The following is a 6,479-nucleotide window of genomic DNA, read 5'->3' as shown; positions in this document are numbered from 1 at the left end:
AATCACATGTCCTATAAGTGGTAGATGTTGTATTGCATTAAACATTGAAGTGGGTTCTTAAAACTTTCTAGGGTACAGATGATTTTTATTTCATTATAAACTATTAAGAAATTGGCTGTAAATTCTATTGGAGAAAACAAAGTGGAAGGTTATGTATGGCTGACCTTGGTGGGATCTTAGCCCACTTCCCCGGTGGACGGCACTGAGTCCAACATGCAAAATGATAAGGATATCCAGAATTTTAAAGTAGTGCAAACAAAGGTAGGTTAATAACACTGGAAACTTAGAAAAATTATAAATTTTTTTAAATACAAAAATCATCTAATTTCTTAAGAGTTAGTTTCTTGTCAAGAACAGCAGGCACAAAGTATGGAAAAATAATTTTTCTTACAAAATAGTTTCATTAGAAAATCAGTATGTTATATTAGTGTAAGAACAAAGTCGAGATGATGTCAGAGTAATGGTGCGGTAGGAAGCGATACCGATAAATCTCCCCCAAAACTCAACAAGATCTTCAACCAGAAACAGAAAAACCTATCCTTGGAGCCTGCAGATGTTTCTCAATACACCTGAAGGTATGGTCGAGCGAAAAATTGGCTAAATATATAATCAAAGTCCATAGGAAATAGGGAGTAAGTAATGCTCCACCTTCCTCACTAACCTAAATAGGGCTGCTTTCACTGGGAACTGAAAGTATAGAAATAAGGCGGGCAAAGGGGGTGAATAGATCCAGACCGCGGCACAAACGGCCGAACCAGGCTGTGGCACGGAGATCCAAGCCGAGGAAGAAAAACTGTGCCTGTGGCAACCCAGTCAATACAAGCTAACACTCGCACCAAACCCAGACAAAGAAAGACAAGTGGGGCAGCCATTTTACCCGATCTCCTGGTCTGCGCGTGCAGATAGTGAGCAAGAGATTCCTCCGAGTGCCTCAGAAGTGGGCGCCTGCCTGTGTTACCCCACAGAGAGGCAGAGTCAGGGGCATTTGTGTGGGACAAAAGCGGAATATCCAGGCCACCACATCGCCCTGAAAGAGCCACGCACGGGGAGGGAGTGAGAGCCAATTCCAATGCTGGAACTTTTCCGGGCGGATGGGGATTTCACTCAGAGGGTGAGACTGCCGGCCCTGGCCGGTTGGCTCAGCAGTAGAGCGTCGGCCTGGCGTGCGGGGGACCCGGGTTCGATTCCTGGCCAGGGCACATAGGAGAAGCGCCCATCTGCTTCCCCACCCCCCTTCCTCTCTGTCTCTCTCTTCCCCTCCCGCAGCCAAGGCTCCATTAGAGCAAATGTGGCCGGGGCGCTGGGGATGGCTCCTTGGCCTCTGCCCCAGGCGCTAGAGTGGCTCTGGTCGCGGCAGAGCGACGCCCCGGAGGGGCAGAGCATCGCCCCCTGGTGGGCAGAGCATCGCCCCTGGTGGGCGTGCCAGGTGGATCCTGGTCGGGCACATGCGGGAGTCTGTCTGACTGTCTCTCCCCATTTCCAGCTTCAGAAAAATACAAAAAAAAAAAAAAAAGAGGTTGAGACTGTCCGCCTGATATCCTGGTCTGCACCCAGATAATGAGCGAGAGTTTCCTCCAAGAGCCCGGGAGTGGGTGCCCGCCCGTATTACCGGACAGAGTGGCAGAGCCAGAGGTCTTTGAGTGGGCAGAAGCCCCACCTGATTATGCTAGCAGCTCTGACTGATTGAGCCTTACCCAGAGCCCTGTGCTGAGTGGGAATAGAATGGGGAGTTGCCAGCTCTTTGAGCCTCTTACTATCCAGGCAGAGGTAGCAGCAACCCCATAGCTGGATTATCAGGCTCCTAATTGAGGAAGGAAAGACTAGGAGAGAGGTTCCAGGAACACAGACTCTCTCACTGTTGGAGCCTATAAATGCTAATGAGGCTCGACTGCCAACGAGACTGAAGCAGAATACATGACATCGCCATAGAGACTTATCAACTGCAAACCTCTACCTGAGCGTGCCAAAGGGGCAGAACCTGGGGTACAGAGTCACCAACCAGGAAGAGGGAGAGAAAAGAAAAAGCAAGAAGATAACCTCTCAAAATCAAGAATAATCCGCAGACATTATAACCTATCCCATTTTATTATATTTGTTCGTTTCTCTTATCTTCCTTCTTAATTTTTTTTTCCTCCTCCAATTTTGTAGTTTAACTCTCTGCCGGACTTACTCTCTCCTTTCCTTGAACTACACTACCCATCAGTGTTACATCTCCCATTATCTTTTCTTTCTTCTTCCTTTCTCTCTATGAGGGTTGCACTCCAAAACCCTTAACTCTCTCTCTCTCTCTCTCTCCTTTTTCTTTTTTCTCCTTTTAGTGGTTCCCTTTTTCTTTCTCTCTATCTTTCTTTTCTCCATCTATATAAGTTTTTCCTTTCTCCTTTACGTCTCCTCTCATTCAAACCTCAATAACGAACAAATTATCTTATCTGGGACTCAAACTTATGTTTGTGGCATTTTGGGGGATTTTTACTTCACCTTTTTAACTCACTAGCAGTGCTCCCATTCCTGGCTCTCCATTTTATCTAGTTCTTGTTCCAGTAAATACAATAGTAATTTTTTAATTTGTCCCCCCATTTTCCTGTTTCCCTCTAATTCCTCTCATCATAACTCTTAGTCAACCAACACCTAAAAGCAAATCAATTTATTCTTGACACAAATTTTTTCCTTATTTGCTTTTTGTGGGTCCATACTCGCCCTTTTGTTTTGGGGGGGGGTTTGCCCCTTTATTACTTCTCCCCAATTCAGGCCCTCCATTACACGCATTGTTTGTTCAATTTAGTTCGATATAATTCACAGTTCACCACAAGATTTTCTCAAGAACGAGGGTATAGGAGAGGAGAGGAAAAAATGGGGGGGGGGAAGAATTTCCTTTTTTTTAATTTTAAATTTATTTTATTTTTCTTTATTTATTAATTTTTTAAAAATAACAACTCTTCGATTATTTATTTTTTTAACTTTTTATTCTTTCTTAAATCTCATTAATATAATCAAGAAAAGCACCCTCAGATGCCATTAAGGAAGAGAAAATCGAATATCATGGATACAAAAGAAAGAGAGGTAACACAGATAGATGAGGAAAAATGTATGGAGAAAAAATTTAATATATTGGAAACCTTGGAGCTAAATGACAGAGAATTTAAAATAGAAATCCTAAAAATACTCAGAGATATACAAGAAAACACAGAAAGGCAATATAAGGAGCTCAGAAAATAACTCAATGAACACAGGAATATATTTCCAAGAAAATTGAAACTATTAAAACAAATCAAACAGAGATGAAAAACTCAATTCACAAGCTGAAAAATGAGGTAACAAGCTTATCTAATAGAACAGGCCAGATAGAAGGTAGGATTAGTGATATAGAAGACAAGAAACTTGAGGCACAACAGAGAGAAGAAGAAAGAGACTCAAAAATTAAAAATAATGTGATAGCCCTACAGGAATTATCTGACTCCATCAAAAAGAATAACATAAGAATAATAGTTATATCAGAGGGAGAGGAGAGAAAAAATGGAATGGAGAACATACTCAAACAAATAATAGATGAGAACTTCCCAAGCCTGTGTAAAGATCTAAAGCCTCAAATTCAAGAAGCAAACAGAACTCCAAGTTTTCTTAACACCAAGAAACCTACTCCAAGGCACATCATAATGAAATTGGCACAAACCAATGGCAAAGAAAAAATTCTCAAGACAGCCAGGGAAAAGAAGAATACAACATATAAAGGAAGGCCCATTACATTATCATCAGATTTCTCAACAGAAACTCGACAAGCTAGAAGAGAGTGGACGCCAATATTTAAAGTCCTGAAAGAGAGGAACTCTCAGCCAAGACTAATATACCCATCAAAACTATCCTTCACATATGAAGGAGAAATAAAAACATTCATAGATACAGAAAAGATGAGAGACTTTATCATGAGAAAACCCCGACTCCAGCAATTAAAAAGGGAGTTATCCAACCAGATACAAAGAACAAAACAAAACAAAACCACAAGTAAAAACTACACCATGAACACAATAAAACCAAATTTAAACTGTGACAACAACAAAAAGAAAGGGGGGGGGGAGAGGATGGAGATTAACAATAGCAAAGGACGATGCAGTACAAAAGTACTCACAAAATAGTGCACTACAATGAACAGGGTAGGAACCCTTTTCATTACTTAAAGGTAACCACCATTGAAAACACCACAACAGAAACACATGATTTAAAAACATAGCAACAGAGGAAAGATGTATGGAATACAACCAAATAAAAACAAAAGATAGAAAAACGAAAGAGAAGGATCAAACAAGACACAAAACTAACAGAAAGCAATCTATAAAATGGCAATAGGGAACTCACAAGTGTCAATAATTACATTAAATGTAAACAGATTAAACCCACCAATAAAAAGGCACAGAGTAGAAGAAAATCCAACTGTATGCTGCCTACAAGAAACTCATCTAAGCAACAAGGATAAAAACAAATTCAAAGTGAAAGGCTGGAAAACAATACTCCAAGAAAATAACATCCAAAAAAAAAGCAGGCGTAGCAATACTCATATCTGATAATGCTGACTACAAGACAGCAAAAGTACTCAGAGACAAAAATGGCAATTTCATAATGGCGAAGGGGACACTGAATCAAGAAGACATAACAATTTTTAATGTATATGCACCAAACCAAGGAGCACCAAAATATATAAGACAGCTACTTATTAACCTTAAAACAAAAACTGATAAAAATACAATCATACTTCGAGAACTCAATAGACCACTGACGGCTCTAGATTAGTCATCCAAACAGAGAATCAACAAAGATATAGTGGCCTTAAACAGAACACTAGAATACCTGGGTATGATAGATATCTACAGGACATTTCATCCCAAAGTTACTGAGTATACATTTTTCTCCAGTGTACATCGATCATTCTCAAGAATTGACCATATGTTGGGCCACAAAAACAACATCAGCAAATTCAGAAAAATCGAAATTGTACCAAGCATATTTTATGATCATAAATCCTTGAAACTAGAATTCAACTGCAAAAAAAGAAGAGAAAAATCCCACAAAAATGTAGAAACTAAACAACATACTTTTAAAAAATGAATGGGTCAAAGAAGAAATGAGTGCAGAGATCAAAATATATATATACAGAAAAATGAAAATCACAATATGACATATCACAATCTATGGAATGCAGCAAAAGCAGTGATAAGAGGGAAGTTCATATCACTTCAGGCGTATATGAACAAACGAGAGAGAGCCCAAGTAAACCACTTAACTTCACACCTTCAGGAACTAGAAAAAGAAGAACAAAGACAACCCAAAACCAGCCGAAGAAAGGAGATAATAAAAAGCAGAGCAGAAATAAATGAAATAGAGAACAGAAAAACTATAGAAAAAGTTAAACAAGTAGCTGGTTCTTTGAAAAGATGAACAAAATTAAAAAACCCTTGGCAAGACTTACCAAGGAAAAAAGAGAAAAAACTCATATAAGCAAAATCCAAAATGAAAGAGGAGAAATCACCGCGGACACCGTAGATATACAAAGAATTATTGTAGAATACTATGAAAAACTTTATGCCACTAAATTCAACAATCAAGAAGAAATGAATAAATTCCTAGAACAATACAACCTTCCTAGACTGAGTCAAGAAGAAGCAGAAAGCCTAAACAGACCTATTAGTAGAGAAGAAATAGAAAAAACCATTAAAAACCTCCCCAAATATAAAAGTCCAGGCCCAGATGGCTATACCAGCGAATTTTATCAAACATTCAAAGAAGACTTGGTTCCTATTCTACGGAAAGTCTTCCAAAAAATTGAAGAAGAAGCAATGCTTCCAAACACATTTTATGATGCCAACGTAACCCTCATACTGAAACCAGGCAAGGATGGCACAAAAAAAGAAAACTACAGACCAATATCTCTAATGAATACAGATGCTAAAATACTAAACAAAATACTAGCAAATAGAATACAACAACATATTAAAAAAATAATACATCATGATCAAGTGGGATTCATCCCAGAATCTCAAGGATGGTTCAACATACATAAAACGGTTAACGTATTACACCATATCAACAAAACAAAGAACAAAAACCACATGATCTTATCAATAGACGCAGAAAAGGCTTTCGATAAAATACAACACACTTTTATGTTTAAGACTCTCAACAAAATGGGTATAGAAGGAAAATATCTCAACATGATAAAGGCCATATATGATAAACCATCAGCTAACATCTTATAAAATGGCACTAAACTGAAGGCTTTCCCCCTTAAATCAGGAACAAGACAGGGTTGTCTACTCTCTCCACTCTTATTTAATGTGGTACTAGAGGTTCTAGCCAGAGCAATCAGACAAGACAAAGAAATAAAAGGCATCCATATCGGAAAAGAAGAAGTAAAGGTATCACTTTTTGCAGATGATATGATACTATACATCGAAAACCCCAAAGAATCCACAAAAAGACTACTAGAAACA

Source organism: Saccopteryx leptura, chromosome X (genome assembly GCF_036850995.1).
Source record: "Saccopteryx leptura isolate mSacLep1 chromosome X, mSacLep1_pri_phased_curated, whole genome shotgun sequence".
Taxonomy (NCBI): Eukaryota; Metazoa; Chordata; class Mammalia; order Chiroptera; family Emballonuridae; genus Saccopteryx; species Saccopteryx leptura.
Note: the sequence above shows the minus strand (reverse complement) of the source record.